The sequence below is a fragment of the Protopterus annectens genome, chromosome 4.part0 (assembly GCF_019279795.1).
Source record: "Protopterus annectens isolate FY-2018-M chromosome 4.part0, PAN1.0, whole genome shotgun sequence".
Lineage (NCBI taxonomy): Eukaryota > Metazoa > Chordata > Ceratodontiformes > Protopteridae > Protopterus > Protopterus annectens.
In genome coordinates this window covers 824321787-824337905 of record NC_056733.1, presented here as the reverse complement: position 1 = coordinate 824337905, position 16119 = coordinate 824321787, and the positions used below count along the sequence as shown (strand labels likewise).

At 40.3% G+C, this 16119-nt stretch overlaps 1 protein-coding gene across 3 annotated transcripts in view; it reads right to left on the bottom strand.

The window, feature by feature from the left end:
* The window catches only part of PUS1 (pseudouridine synthase 1), a 396339-nt gene extending 384887 nt beyond the window's left edge, over positions 1 to 11452 (bottom strand). Inside the window, exon 1 of one of the 3 annotated variants that reach the window (XM_044068769.1) lies at positions 11285 to 11452. The gene's annotated coding sequence lies outside the window, so the exon portion shown is untranslated. Of the gene's footprint in view, positions 1 to 10581; positions 10810 to 11284 lie in introns of those variants that run through there. The other 2 variants (XM_044068767.1, XM_044068768.1) reach the window with 2 other exon arrangements.
* Between the last annotated feature and the right edge of the window lie 4667 nt (positions 11453 to 16119).

Here is a 16119-nt window from a genome sequence, read left to right as displayed (position 1 = left end):
TTTGGAGGTCTCTGCTGCTTAGGCAGATTTTTATTTAGAGCCTCCGAGTATGTTTTTGTGTGTTTATGTGTTTGGTTTGCTGTTATGGCACGTCTATGTGAGACTGGAATTGTAGTGAGTGTGGTTTCCTTCTCCTCCCGACTGGTTACGCCAGTACTGAGTTGAGAGAGCTTAGCCTCCAGTTTGGCTATACGGTTGCATCTCTCACATGTGTTGGAATTTGTTGGGAGGAGGAGAGGGTTGTCTGTGTACATGAGGCAGTTGTAACATTGCCTCAAGATTCCCAGATTCACCAGCTGGACCAGAGAGGAGATTGACAAGTGACCTTTGGACATGCTAGAATAGTATTGGGAATTCCTTTATAATTGAAAAAAAATGGCCAATGGGGAACAAGGTACTCAAGGGGAGTTTGTGAGGGTGTAGTGCTTTTAATTTTTTGGTGCTGACTTATATAATTGCTTTAGTGAGCAAGTGCCAGGCTTTAGAGTAGGAATAGGGTGTTTATTATGAGAACTAGATCAGTTCTAAGGGAAAAAGTGAACAGCAGACTTTGTGGAGCCGAGAATGGTTTAAACCCAATTAAGTGGAGCTGCCCGATGCTGCAAAGCTGCGCCAAAGCGGGTTTTATACAGGGGGACTTGAAAGAGCTAGAAATTGGCTCAAAACGGCCAATAGACTACCAGATTCTTGTGCTGGGAACACTCCTCCAGGGATAGATAGGCTGCTCTAAGCTCCCCACTGCCACTGGTGAACACAGAAGCCTTCCTTTATCCAAGAAAGGAAATGGGCAACACAGGAACTTTCCAAAAGTCCAGAATACAGCAAAGCCTGTATTTGGACTACTCTAGGTCAGGAAAGGCAGGAAACAAGAATAATTTTTTTGTTTTTTTTCTTTTTTGCAACAAACAGCAGGAACATTTAACACAGGCTAGCGCACTTGAGTGTGTAGCCTCAAAAGGTAAATGCAACAAACAGGACAAACTTTAAAAGTGCAGGTGCAAAAACAACTTTAAACAGTTTAAAACAGTTCAAGAAGTAGAAATACTTGCAGTTTAGCTAGATCGGACAGTCGCCCAGGTAGTAGCAGGAAAAAAAACACTTATCAGGTTTGCCGAGTTACCAGCCCTGACGCACAACCTTCAACGAAGGTACACCCATTCACGCATGTCTCCACGCAGAAGACACTCTAGCTGAGAATCGAACCGGACAGCGTCTTATTGTGAGACGACAACGCTACCGCAGCACCACCACCCCGGGTCAGTTCACATGTAGTACAATATTCAAAACAAGCATCGAACAGAATTCTAACATCTAGCTAGTGTGATGAAAATCTCTACTACAAACATAGATGAATATTTATAGCAACATAATACATCAAATTATTTACTAAAGGACTATCACATACAGTATTAAGGAGTCTAAAAGATTAGTATATTGACATTCTTATCAGAAAGAGAATGCCTGACATGTTAGCACATATCTCCGAAGTAATTACACAGTCTTTTGTCAATCAGGCCTTACATTATTGGGGTTGACAGTTCTTATTTCATTAGGTGTTTTATACATGAAGCAGGACTGAAAGTTTTTTTCTGAGCATACTAAGGCAAACAGTGAGCAATGTAGTGGTGCAGCGGTTAAACGTTGTCACCTCACAAGAGGTTCTCCGGTTTGATTCTCGACTGGGGTGCCATCTGTGTGGAGTCTGCATGTCCTCCCTATTTTTGCGTGGGTTTCCTCTGTGTGCTCCGGTTTCCTCCCACATTCTAAAGACATGCATCTGGAGCGTTTCTCACCATGCATCCCCTGAAAATGGGCTCTGTCCCAGACGGTCTTTCCTGGTAAACGTCTTACCAACTTGCTTCATGGCTTTTTAGGTTACACCTTGTTACATGCCATAAAGATATTTTTAAGAGAACAATATTGATCATTCAGTAATTTAAAGGTTTGCAACTGAGGAGCATACTAACATATGGGAGGGTCTGGTATGCTTTCCTCCAAACACCCAATGAAGACTACCACCCAAAAGTGTCTTGTAAGAGCCAAATGTACACCCTTGACCATACATTGCATGGCATGTTCTTCTCTTAAATGTCAGCACTGCAGCAAGCCAAATCCCCCTTCCTCGCAAGGATACTCAGAAAAGTTTCATCTTCTCACATGCTGAAGTTCCTCATCGGCTACTCCCAGCTCCTCTCCAACCACCAGATCTACTAGACCACCCCTCAGACCCCACCAGACTAATCTCAACTCATGTTTGAGGCCAGTGAGGAGACTGAGGAACCAAGGGCAGCGTTATAGAGCTCCCTAGCAATGTTTTGCAGCTTAATTCCCCACCCTTTCTCAGTCTCATCCTTTCTTTTCCAATAATCTTGTAACTTTCTCAAACAAAAATTTATTTATTTTTTTTTTTTTTTTTAAATTTACCAGAACAATACAACACAGCACAGCCCCTTTTCAGCAGGGACTGATGGAGAAAATCTCCAGCAGAAATTAAGTTGGTTTATACAGTCATAAAAACTCAGAACATTATAAAAACATACATGAAAAATGGGTTGATCATACATTAATAGATTTGAAAACATTGTTAAAAGAATGCACAGCATAGAGTTTTACATGATCTTATAAACAGCAGTCTGTAGATGATCATAAAAGGTTAGCTGAAGGAATATAGGCACTGTGTTTCGTCAACATTAAGGGGATACCAGGAAAGCAAGATAAGAAACAATGAACTGATTTTATTATATACATTCATCCTTAACTGAAGGACAGAAAGCACAGTGGTACAACAGATGATCACAGCAAGAGTTTCCTCGATTTGATTCTCAGCTGGGGTGCCTTCTGTGCAGAGTCTGCATGTCCTCCTTGTGTTTACATGGGTTTCCCTGTGGCTACTCTGGCTTTCTTCTTCATTCCAAAGACGGGGTATATGGACTGGACAATAAATTGGCCATAAGTGTGAGTGCATAGTGTAGATGAACTACTGCTGAAGGGCTAGCCATCTGGTGGTGTAAACCTTGGCTCTAGAGGATTGTCACTGTTAAAGTGATACCATGACCCCATATGTAAAAATAGGAAAAAGGGGATGTGGATGGATCCAACTCCCTTAACCGAAGCTATAATAAGCCACTGCATGAAACATAACTTGGATAAAGTAATCAACTTCCTCATGGTCACAGGGTGGCCTAAAAAAGTACTAAATAAAATAGTTATAGTGTGAATCACTTATCAGTCAAAATACTCCTCTCTGTGGACAGAATGAGCAGTACCACACAACGCACAATTAAAATTTAGCAAACATATTAAAATCATAAAAACACACACACAAGGATGACAATTCCAATATGTTTTGCATTGCCAATGTCAAGCACTTCCAGTGTCACACATTTTCTTTTCTCTGTATCTTGGTTAATAAAATCTGAGATATCGGGTCTGTATCTGCTCATTTAACTACTCTTCAGTTGCAAAAGTCACCCACCCCATTCTTGTACCTGCAAAGTTTTTCTTCATGTAAATCTGCTTTCTCATCCACTAGCTACTAATCACTCTTTCTGGCCACATACTCTCAAATAAAAGGAAAATTCCACCTTAGAACTCAACATGTTTTTCATTGTATTTTTGAGCTATTTTAATGCCTGAAATTCATTCCAAGTGCTTCTTTTACAATTTTAATGTTTCCTCAAAATGGCGGATGATGGGGCCTGCCTTGATAACGTGATCTTGTTTTCTTGCTTTCATTCCTTCTTCCCAGAATACATTTCAAGTCCTCTTTATATAACTCATGCTAGACATAAGGAAGTGGTGCTGTTTTCTCATGCCATTAAGCTAGAATGGCAAGACTGTGAAACACTGTCATCTAAACACACCTTCTGTAACAGAGCTGCTTCTCTGTTTACCTGACTGAGCCTCATTTATGTGTCTGTCAGAGCTTGCTCTATGCTATAAATAGCTGTTAGCTACTTGCATCAAAAGAAAGCATATAAACAGGTTTTTGTAAGAGCAGTCTTGCAGAGTAGGCTAAATTGGCAAAGATAATAACAATTATTAAATGCACTTAGCAATACAAAGAAAGAAAATAATGACAAAGACACTGACCAAGACTGTGCAACACATAGCCTGTGAGTGACAGTGACCAAGTAAATTATTGCGCAACATTTACCAGAATGTATGCATTAATGATGCTTAACTATACTATGTTGTGTATTATAAAGGATTCATTGTATGCACACATATTGCACACACACACATATTTTATATATATATATATATATATATATATATATATATATATATATATATATATATATATATATATAAATAAATAAAAACAGCAGCAAACAGCAGGTATTTCACATCCAGGGCAGAGTCTCTAAAAACTGATAGGTGCATTGTATGTTAAAAGCGCTTTCGGGTTTCAAAGTTCACCCTTCATCAGATCTGTACATAATGACCACTGTTCCTTGTTTAAAAACTACTTTGCTCCAATGAGGCATATAGATCATAGTTTTGTTTTCAGGGTATTAAAAGTTCTATATGTGTCCAGTAAGTGGGGGGGGGGTGATATCAATAGTAGACTAGAGCAAGAGGAAATGTTCTGGATAGGGAAACTACAAGCACATGTAAAACCAGGACTTAATACTACATTTCCCATCCAACCTGCACTTAGGAAGCGAAGACTAAGAAGGTGTGTCTAGCACTTCTCAAAGGGAAAGGGCACATCAACTTGTAGTGCTGTTTCAAAACTACTTGCACTCAGGAAATGAAGTTTAAGAAGGCGTGTTTAACATATCAGGGAATGGGCGTGTTCATTTGCAGTTTCGCCTCATTGGAGCAAAGTATTTTTTAAACAAGGAACAGTGGTCATTATGTATAGATCTGATGAAGGGTGAACTTTGAAACCCGAAAACACTTATCTTTCTGTGTTTGTTTTATTATTTTAACATGTTCTGACGATGTTTTATAATAAATAGAAGCTGCTTTAAAATTATTCAGAAGTGGATGCTCAGCTCTATTGATGCCAACTGTTTTAAGGTGATGCTTATAGAAATAATGCTTGCAAACGAAAAGTGCTTTTGAAGAAAGTGGATGCAAGAAGTAACTCGAGACTTTAACTGGTAGTGGTTGGGTTTTCTTGCCGCACCTATCAGTTTTTAGAGACCCTGCCCTGGATGTGAAATACGTGCTGTTTGCTGCTGTTTGGATATTTTACAATTTTTACAGCACGCTCCTATCCGGGTCCATTCTTTTTGCTGTTGAATTTATATAATATATAATTAGTATGCGTATTATGTGTGTGTGTTCTGTAAATGTGTATAGGTTCATAGGTAGGTACTAAGCTATTGGCCCTAGAGCCTATATAAGCCTAGCCAAAAACGTACCCTGGCTTTCGCCACCCAAGAAAATTATTTTCCTGTGCCCCCGTCGAGTAGAGCCACAGATGTGATCCCCGGGGTGAATTTTCTATCTCCCATCCAATCATCAAGATTTTTCTTGAATAGTGCTAATGAGGAGCTCTGTTTGCCATAGGTAGTCTGGTCCAGAGTATGGGAAGTCTCTGGGACAGGAATCTATCCCTGCAGCATATTCTGTTTATTGTGGTGACAAGGTTTAGGTCCCTAGAGCGTGTAGCTCAGAGGGATTGGGATTTCTTTAAGTGGAGCATGTCCAAGAGCTCTGGGTCTGACATAGCTTTGTATGTTAGGCAGAGATCGCCTCCGAGTAGGCGATATGTGACGTAGTAAAGCTGGAGTTTTTTGAGACTGTCTGCGTACGGCATCTCTGAGGCCAGTAATCCTCTTTGTGCGGCATTTCTGTGGCCTTTCCAGTTGTTGTAGATGTCTTGTGAGGTACATACCAAAAGGGGCATTGTACTCTATAATGGGTCTAATGAGTGATGAGTAGAGGGGAACAATGACCTCTTTTTTTTCTGGATGAGAAACCTTTTGTGATGAGGTGAGCCACGTAGAAGGATTTCCTGACCACTGTGGCGATGCGATTATCAAAGAAGAGACTACTGTCCACCTGTGTCCCAAGGTCTCATCACATTTTTGGCATTAAGTAGACTACCAGCTATGTGGTAGTTCATGGGTACAGAGATTTTACCAAAGGGGATTACAATACATTTTTTGGCATTGAGCTTCAGGCCATGGCTTTGACACCAGGCATCTGTCTCAGTGAGGCCCTTTTGTAGTATGTCCACATCGTTAGGAGTTTCGATTATGGCTCCTAGTTTGCAGTCATCTGCAAACTTTGTTAGCCAAAGACCTTCTGTGTTTGGTATCTACTTCTCTGAAGTACAGGCTAACAGGAGAGGACCCAGGACTGAACCCTGTAGTATTCCATTTGTCACTGGTCTGAAGTCGGATTTGGAGTCTGCTACTTTCACAGTGTGGGTTCTGTCCGTGAGCCAGTTGGCAACCCATCTTGTGACATAGGGATTTATACCTAGTTTAGTGAGCTTATCTATAATTCCAGAGTGGGGGATTGTGTTGAAAGCCTTGGCGAGATCTAGATAAGCTGTGTGAACCACCTTACCCTCATCTATGAATTTGGTGACTGCTTCAGTCAGGTTTAGGAGACATGATCTACCTTTTACAAATCCGAACTGGGTAGGGTCCAGAGTTTGGAGATTACCAATGTCTTTGTTTATGAGTTCCATGATGATACGTTCCATGCCATGCAGACCAGGCTCGTCAGTCTAATGGTGAGGTAGTTCGAGGTCCGTTGTGGCTCCCCCTTTGTGGAGTGGGATAACTGTCGCGGTGCACCAGTGGGCACAAAGCCTGAAGTGAGGCTATGACTGAACATGGTACTTAGGTAGGGTGCCAGTTCATTCTGTAGTTCGTGTAGAACACAGCCTCGGATATTGTCAGGTCCCATGGATGCTGTGTTTTTGGCTTTGGAGAGTGTTTTTACCTGTGATTACAGGAACTTTGCATTCTTCCGGTATAGAAACGGGTCCTCTAGGGGGTGAGAGGGGGTAAAGTTAGCACTGAACCTATCTGCCAGGATGTTGGCAATATCAGTTGGTGCTGTATATTTAGTGCCATTGTGCTGTAACTAAGCAGATCTGAGTGTTGCCTTTGAGATTATTGACATAGCTATAGAATGCTTTGTGGTTGTCTTTAGAGTCAGTAGCAATTTTGTTTTCGTAACTAGCTTTGGAGGATTTTATGAGGGATCTCAGCTTCTTACTGAGGTTGACCAGGGAGTTCCTCCAGTCATGGGATTTTACTCTTTTTTTGCAACAGTTTCTTTCTTCTGTTGTAGAGTTTGTTTATGGCAGAGGACCACCAGACTGGCTTCCTTTTTTTGGAGGATAACATCTTGGTTCTATTAGGGATAGCATAGTGCTTATAAAGTGCATTTATGTAGGATTCAGCAGTCGTACCTCTACTGTCTGTCTGCATGGGCATCATGAAGTTTGCCACTTATGTCTTAAGAAGTTTAAAGTTGGCTTTGGAGAAGTTTTTTACGGTGGTTTCCCTAATTGGGGGTAGGATGTGGATGTCTAGGGTGATTAGCTTGTGGTCGGATCTGACCAACGAGGAATTGACCTCTGGTGTGGAACACCAGTTGCCCATGTTGGTAATGACCAGGTCTAGGATATTGCTGCCCCATGTGGGGATGTGAATAAGTTGATCCAAGGCATTGGAATTTATGAATTCCAGAAAATGTTGAGCAAGAGAGTTGGTAAACGAGTAGTTTTCCCAGTTAATGGTGGGGTAGTTGAAATCGCCCATTATTAGGGTGTTAGGTTGTATCGTAATACTTTCCAGTGCATCAAGAAATGAGGAGTGGGAATCCTGGGGCATGGTGGGGGGTCTGTAGCAAGCTACAATTTGGACTGCGGTCTTGCCCAGAGTTAGTTGCACTTGGATAATCTCGGATATATTATGCTGTGCATTTGCCTGGAGGTGTGGATATCCTTAATGAATATGGACATGCCTCCACCTTTCGTGCTTCGTTCCGGGTTAGGTGGCCGAAAGGTGTGGTATGAATTATAGCCTGGTAATGCAGGGGTGCTCTCTGGAGCTTTGAACCAGGTCTCTGTCACTGCACAGACGTCGATGTTCTCCGTTTTAAGGAGTGCCTCGAGTTAGTGCATTTTGAAGTTTAGACTTCTAGCATTCAGTAGCATTACCCTCAGATTTTGCTTGCTTGTACCGGTTACGGTGGTGAATTTGCATTTGAACCTTGCCTAAAAAGGCACTATAGGAGTGGCAAGAGCCTTAGCCAGTATCCGGAATCCCAAGGGTGACAGGTGCAAGCCATCTCTGGCAAAGCTTCGTGGTCTGTCGATCATGTCGTCCCAGGCAGATAAATACTGGATCCCCTTAGAATGACACCAGAAGCTTAGCCAATTGTTGAAGTCAATCATTTTGTCCTTGTACTGTGGCATCACTCTGGGTGATGGCAGGATGCTACTCAGGGCCAGGGTCATACCTGCCTGGGCTACAAGATCAGAGAGCTCCTCCATGTCTCTTTTCATGTAGTCCAGGGAGGTACGTCTCAGGTGACACCAACATGGACAATGACAGTGTCATATTTGTACTTGCTGTGGAGTGACTTGACAGTAACTTTCTCCTTGTTTAGCCTGGTGAGTGGAACATCAGTGTGCCTTACTAGAGTCACCTATGACTAGAGTGTTGGGTACGTTGTTATGCCTTATGGGCTGTGGTTGAGTGGCACACTGAGTCTGTGGGCTGTGTTGGGGGGGTGGAGTTTGCTTGTGTTTCTGCTTTGGAGGTCTCCGATTCTTGGGCAGGTTTTTATTGAGAGCCTCTGCGAATGTAGGCATGTGTTTTGTGTTTCTATTTGTGTGTTTTGGTGGTGTAGGTTTTGAGGGACTATGTGATGAGTGTGGTGTGGTGCGGTGCAAGTGTTTACCTTCTCTTGACTGTCTAGTCCAGTCTTGGGTGAAGAGAGCTTTGTTTCCAGTTTGGCAACACAAGTGCATCTCTCACACGTTGTAGTGTTGGGTGGTAGGAGGAGAGGGTTGTCTGTGTACATGAGGCAATTGCTGCATTGCCCCAAGTTGTCCAGATTCATCAGGTAGACAGAAGAAATCATGTGTATAAAGTACATGTGCACAAAAGCATATGAGTGTGTGTGCATTTAAAACACAGTTAAGTACTTCTGATTTCCTTTTCTTTGTGTTTTTAATGCAAGGGCACATAGTAAATATATGTTAAAGTAAATTCAGCTGTATGTTATGGTTGCAAAACAACGACGGACTCAAAATCAGTGGGAATCTCTTACAATGGATCTGCATGTACCAGATATGCACCACCTCTGGCAGGATGTCACAAAAAAAGCATAAAATTATGAACAGTATCAGTGCACCTAGTTGATAGGGTTGCCACCCTACTCTCTTTCTGCAGTTCTGGCCTGTGTGTTGGGGGGGGGGGGGGGTTGAAAATGGTAAAGGCATTTGCAAGAAAAAATATTTTTTGACTTTTCTCTAAATGTTACAGAAATCTTTGATACTACATTTAAGTTATCTTGACATATAAACCATTATAAATAACATTTAAAGCATAGCATTTCAACACTGTGTTGCTGCTTTTGCAAATTTGTCAGAAGAGTTGACAACTGCCTTTAAACCCCTGACTGATCAATTTCCTTTGCTATGTAGGGGAGTATTGTTCTCCTCCCCTCTGCAATAAAACCAGTGGAAAACAGTTCCACAGCTTTCTGTATCTCAGCTGTGGTGCCCCTCACATTAGAAGGATTAATTGCCCATCTAAGATTGACAGCAGTACCTGACAGGGTAAACTAGAGATTTAGCAGTGTCTATGATATGTCATACAGGTGAAGACAAATTTCTCTGCAAAGTATGTGAGACGGTGAGTTTTAAAAAAAAGTAGGTGGGCTTTCCCTTCCTTTTATTTCCTGTACTGGAATCAAAGTTTTAAAAAGTGCAAGCAGGTTTCAGGTACCTATACAAAACTGGAACCATACTGTAGGGAGAAAAGAAACCTAACAATTGAGTTAAACTGTACGAGAGGATGGAGTTTTCCTTTAAGCAAAAGTCACAAGACTTCACAGTTAAGATAAATATGTAAGCAAACAAAGACATGACGTTTGCAGACACACACACACACACAAAAAAAACTTTGTTAAAGGTGTTCCAACACTGTACACTAGCATGTGCAAGTGATTCAGGCAACTGTACTGGCTGTCCAAACATATTATTCTTTACAGTTTAGCTTGGCTCTATTCTCAACCTATCAGGGTACATTACTTGAAGAGGAAGATAGCTAGACCTTTATCAAAGTCACCAGTTTCCTTTGACTCCCATCTTAACTGCCTACTATTTACTCGACTAGGATAAATGATTTTTTTCCAAATGAATTTCAAAGGACTGTAGTCAGCTAATAAGTACCCATAAAAAGAATCTTATGCAAATTATTACTTAAGTAATATCTTCTGTGCTACTTGCCATCTTGGTGCTCCCCAGACAGAAGAGCAAACCCATACACTTACAACAAAGATGCAAACATGCCCACGATACATAAAAAATGTGGGTGTACCAGGTGTGTGTACACATACACACACAACAATTGGTATTTGGAGCATTACCCGGGAAAAGCAGTCATACTGTTTGCTTGTGTCAGAGCAAGTTTTCGTCAGATATGCCAGTCACATCTCAAGTAAGTGCTGTAGAGGACCTCCAAACTGCCTACAGGGAGGTGTGCCATAATACGAGTACACCAATGGGCTGATACCCCGTCCAGGATTACTTCATTTTTTTTTCGTGACCTGTTAGTATGTTGAAGCCATAGAACAATACAGGTGGTTCATATTTTGTCTACTAAAAACAATCCAACCTTACTAAACACTAATTTTGTAAACAGCTAATTGAAAAAGACGTTAGAGCGCTTGTAAGTTACTGTCGTGAAAACGTACCACGTGAGGGCTGCAGAGAGCAACACGTATTTCTGCACTACATATTACGCCTAGTAAGACAGTCAGATCTGAAGCACTTTACAAAACAATATACAAATCATACATTTCAACTTCTAAGCGCAAACTATCTGGAACATAACAAAACTACAAGATGTACAACAGCCCAAAAATCGGGGACAGATTTTAAATATTATTCATATAAACTTAAAAAGTTGCTCAAACATCTTTTGCATTAACGTACATTTTCTGAAAAATGTGAAGTCTGAAACTTGAATATACATTACTATTTAATAACCACAACACTCAGTAATTTGCCTGAAAACCATAAACTTCATGAGAAACAGATATAGCTGCCTAGGTATATAGTAGTACAAACCTGGCTATGTATGGTGAAACACGGAACAGTAATGCCCACAGTAGAGCACGTGGTTTCCTTCCAGATCCAGTATAGGAAGCAAATAAACTACACAAAGAAAAAGGCTTATTTGACGAAAAGTCACTGCCGGATGTCCATTAGCAAACCACTCCCGAGACTCACCCACAGCAGCCTAGCGTCACTGCCTGCGGGCGAAGGGGCCTGACTATGTTATGAATATTCATTGCGTACCTCCACTTGATATTGAATATTCGCAAGATATGCTGTCGTTTCTTCAAGATGGGCTTTTAATAAAACGTTACAGACCTCCACTGGTTTAAAACTGACAGGGCCAGTGTTAGCATTTTGGGGGCCTCCAGCCAAGGTTGTAGCCAGGCATACTCAGTGTACTGAAATGAGTGCGTTATTTTCTGAGCATCTCTTGCAAATGTTAACACTCAGAAAGCACAGAATGTTTAGAACTGAGTAAATGAATATTCACAGTACAGCAGTACGCTACACAAATAATTCTTGTGCAAAAGGAATACACATCTAAAATTAGCTTTTTATGGAAATAAATTGTAACAGTTGAAAATAACGTGCTTCTTCCCATGTATCTGGGGGTAGCATGTTGACGGCTGAGTACATTTTTAAGTTGGTAGTGGGGACAGCAACATTAGGTTTGAGTACAAAATGTAAATCTCTGGCTACATCCCTGCCCCCAGCAAATGTCAAGCTGGGGGGCCCTTGGGCACTTGTATTCTAAGTATCACCCTGCTACCTCTACCAAACAACCTTTTAGTTATTGCTGCAAACTTGCAATGTCATATGGAATGTATGCCATGTATACAGCAACTGCATACAGCAGAATGAGTTGCAACAAGGCATGTAGTAAAGAACAGCAATGTCAGAGGTATACTATCCGACTAGAACAGTCAGTAATCATTCAGCATTATAAATTCCACTGCAGGTTATTTAGCATGATAGTGACATGCCATTTCCATTCCCTGCCTTAACATACAAAGATCAGTGCTCAGGTGATTAGTTTTTTTTTTTTTTTTTGTTTGTTTTGTTTATTTTTTCACTGTGAGATGCTACCCTTTGGGCTAAGATGTGCTGTGACTGAGATTTGAGCAAAAAGAAACCACTTTGAATTTAAAAGGCTGAGGTTGAAACTGGTCAGAATTAATCAGTGCTCCACCCTGGTAAACAAATTCAAATTAATAAATGAATTAATTTAAAGATAGCTATCAGAGCAAAAGTCTAGATTTGCACCAAGACTTTGGCCGCAAACACATTGCACTAAATATTACAGAAAAACATCAATGCAGTAATTATATTTTAACAAACACCCCTATGCACCCCCATTATCCCTGCACCACCCACAACTCTAAATAAGCTAACACTGAGGTTACTAACTTTCAGGGGTAAGAAAATACTCCCTTTAAAAGCAAGGTTACAAGCTCACTCAAGATTATTATGGCATGACAGATTATTTTCCCAGTCAGCTATCTCCCAGTGTTTCCTGTTAGCTGGCTTACATCAGTACAATCGCCAGGAAGTCCTAGTTCACACAGCTAAGTGCAGTTCCACAGACTCTGCAATTGTTCAATGTGTCAAAGGCATTTTATTTGGCAAGTGTCTTTCAAAAAATATTGTCACAGTCATTCATGCATCCTGCAAAGAACACTGTTAGTCAATAGATCTCCACATTTCACTTTGTCAGACACTCAGTGTAACATTAATAGCTTGTATACATTTCTGGGAAGCAGAGTGAGTTTATTAAACCTTTGTTAAACAGAAAATGCAGTTAAAACAAGCCAAGAAAAGATTAAATGGATCAGAGGTAGTAGATTTCTATCTCTGTTGCTACCCCCCTTAAATACAGATATTTTCTATCTATCAGGCAGTCTAAGCAAGAAGCATTAACAACAGACTGGATGAAAGCAGAGCCGACCTCTAATTCTAAGTCTCGTTTTTTTTGCACTGTCCCAGTTGCTAATCTGCTTAGTTAAAGTCTTACTCACCAACGTGGTCATGCTAAGGGACTGCAAAGTTTATTCATGATGTCACATCACAGATGATAACCTTTAAGATTTTTGTCTTGGTAGCCACCCTGAAGCTCTGAAATTAAGCACCTGCCAGTATCAGTGACCAAAGATAATACCATTCCCGACCACAGCAGTACTGTACTCTCAACTAACCCAGTTTCCTTGAAGCACAATACATTAAAAAAATAATAATCTGTTTTGAATAAACTCTCAGTGAAAAAGTAAGAAAACAGCATTCCATGCTGGCAGCATATAGAGTGCTTTTCCTGACTCTGGTACAGCCCACATCCAGATTTCAGACAATTATTGTTCACCTTTAATTTTATGAACTGACCTAGTAGAGAACAACCAGATAACCCTCAACACACCGATAGCCTGCAGATTAGGAAGATAATGACTTGAAATGACAGCCAATGCTTTTTTTTTACTGCTTAATCTCACCAGTTGCTACCTCAGAATTAATGCATTTGGCAAACTGGGACTTTTCCATTCATATTGGATTCACATTCTCAGTCAGTGCTGCAAACAGGATGCATGCTCTCAAACCGTGAATGTGCCATTATGAGGAGGACAGGTGGCAGCCTTATATTTCTGAAGTATACTTCCAAAAATGTTTAGAGTTTCACTTGGGTTTCCTGTTTTCATTTAAATTATTTTGTCAGAATAATATTTTGTTTGTTTTAAATGGCATCCTCCTGGGTGATGCGAAATGTGACCATCAGCAGCAGTTAAACTAATGAAAAGATCCTTTTTATGAAGCATTTTATATGAAACGTATAAGTCTAATCATTCTTCTTTATAAAAGTGAAACACTGGGTCTGTCTCCCAGTTAAACTTTATGTACTCTGTGGTAAAGTTGCATATACTTTAAGTTTCACGTGCAGTATAAATCATATTGTAAATATGAATAAAACCAGCATTCAGGACACATTGTAGAAAATGATATACAAATGTAATTCACTGTTTTTCTTTTCTTCATTTCCTCAGCATGATTTAGAGCCTCACACATACCTAATAGCTTCAGCAAACAAACCAGTTGCTAGAACAATATTACAAATATCTTTTTAACATGTACAGCATGTTTATACATTTATATGTTGCATTCAGCATATTCTTTGCTGGTTCATCAAAATTATTGCTAGCATGATTATTAACTTTGCAAGAAAAAATAAAATGCACATTTACTTACTGAAATAGAAGGGGCAACTGGTAGAGCAAAGGAAGGGGCCTTTGGCAGGTTTTTATTTCTTCCAAAGGTGGCAACCCTAATGCCACTGCAAGTGAGTATTTTACGCAGTACTGTATGTAATAAGCATATCACAATTCTTTATTTCTGCTTATACGTACCTGTTGCCTTCCAACCAGTGACAACTTATATTCCATCAGCGATTAGCTGCAATAAGATCATGTCCTTACCTTAATGTTATTAAACACAGTGTCAGCCTAACCAAGAACTGATTTTTGCAACAGCTTTTCTTCCTTGTGCATTTTTTTTGTTGTCGATATTGCATATAACATAATTTATGATAATATTATTCCAATAGGCAAAAACAGGTCAATACTTAAGATGGTTAATTAACAGTGTTTTCCTACTTTTGTCCCATGTCATGGCTAAAGCGGTTTTAGGATCAGTTCACCACTAATTAATAGTAAATGAAAATGATGGGAAATTGTGAAGCATACCGAAAGAGTTGTAACCTCCACCCCCCCCCCCCCACCGCATGACAGAACATCTGGTGTAAGATTTATGTGCATTACTCATTGGTGGTCAGTTATCAGCCCCTGAACAGTTAAAATGAAACTGTTTTATCTCCCTTTTCAAAGACATATGAATACTATGCAGTAAAAAGTTACACACAGTAATCCAGTAAAAATGCAACTCTTACTGTAATTCTGGAGTACACTGTATGCTTGAAACATACATTTTCTACAACATCAAAAGAAGTGGATGTGCCTGAAAGATGTGTAGACCAAATTCCTGTGTTACTTCACCCAACAAAAATGAAATTTAAATACTAGATATCCCACCTACTCAAAAAATTATTAACTGTACAGTAATACAACAGGCAAGCACGATCCCATAGCAAAGTAACACTCACTGGCTCATTTCTCACCTTTTAACTTTCACTTGCATGTTTGATTATTTTTTTGTCCCAGAGTAGCAGTTATAGGTAAGGGAGTAGCTCCACTCCTTCTTCAGTTTAAAATAGGCTGTGTTGTGATGGTTCAGATTAAATTCCATTATTTCTCCAGTTTATATCAACTGTGTTATGATGGTACAGATCAAAACACATTGACAGGAATGGATTAAACTGTACTTTCTTCCACACCCGTCAGGCACATGACACACCTGGAATGTTCAGGAACTATTCTAAGACTAACCTCCTGCTACTAAGTAAGAGCCTGGCAAAATTTCAAGCCCTCATAAACCCTGAGAATACTGCCGCCTATGCAAAATTGTTCACAGAAACCCTGTACAAGCATGCTAATAGCTGCATAGAGGCAGCTGTACCCACCAGGAAGAAGTACAGAACTAACTGAAAAATCAAACCACCCTAGTGGAATCACAAAATCAATAGGCTATATAACAGGAAGAAGAAAATCATGGCAACAATTAGGAGGTGCAGCACCTAGCAGGGTAAAAGCACTCTGATCAAACTAAACAAACAACTCAGTGGACAAATAAAGTCTACCAAAGCCAAATTTGAGGTAAGTTTGGCCTTCCAGGCCAAGGACAATCACAAAGCATTCTTTAGCTATGTCTGCAACCTCAAAGGCAGTACACAGTTGTGTGCAGAGCTCACT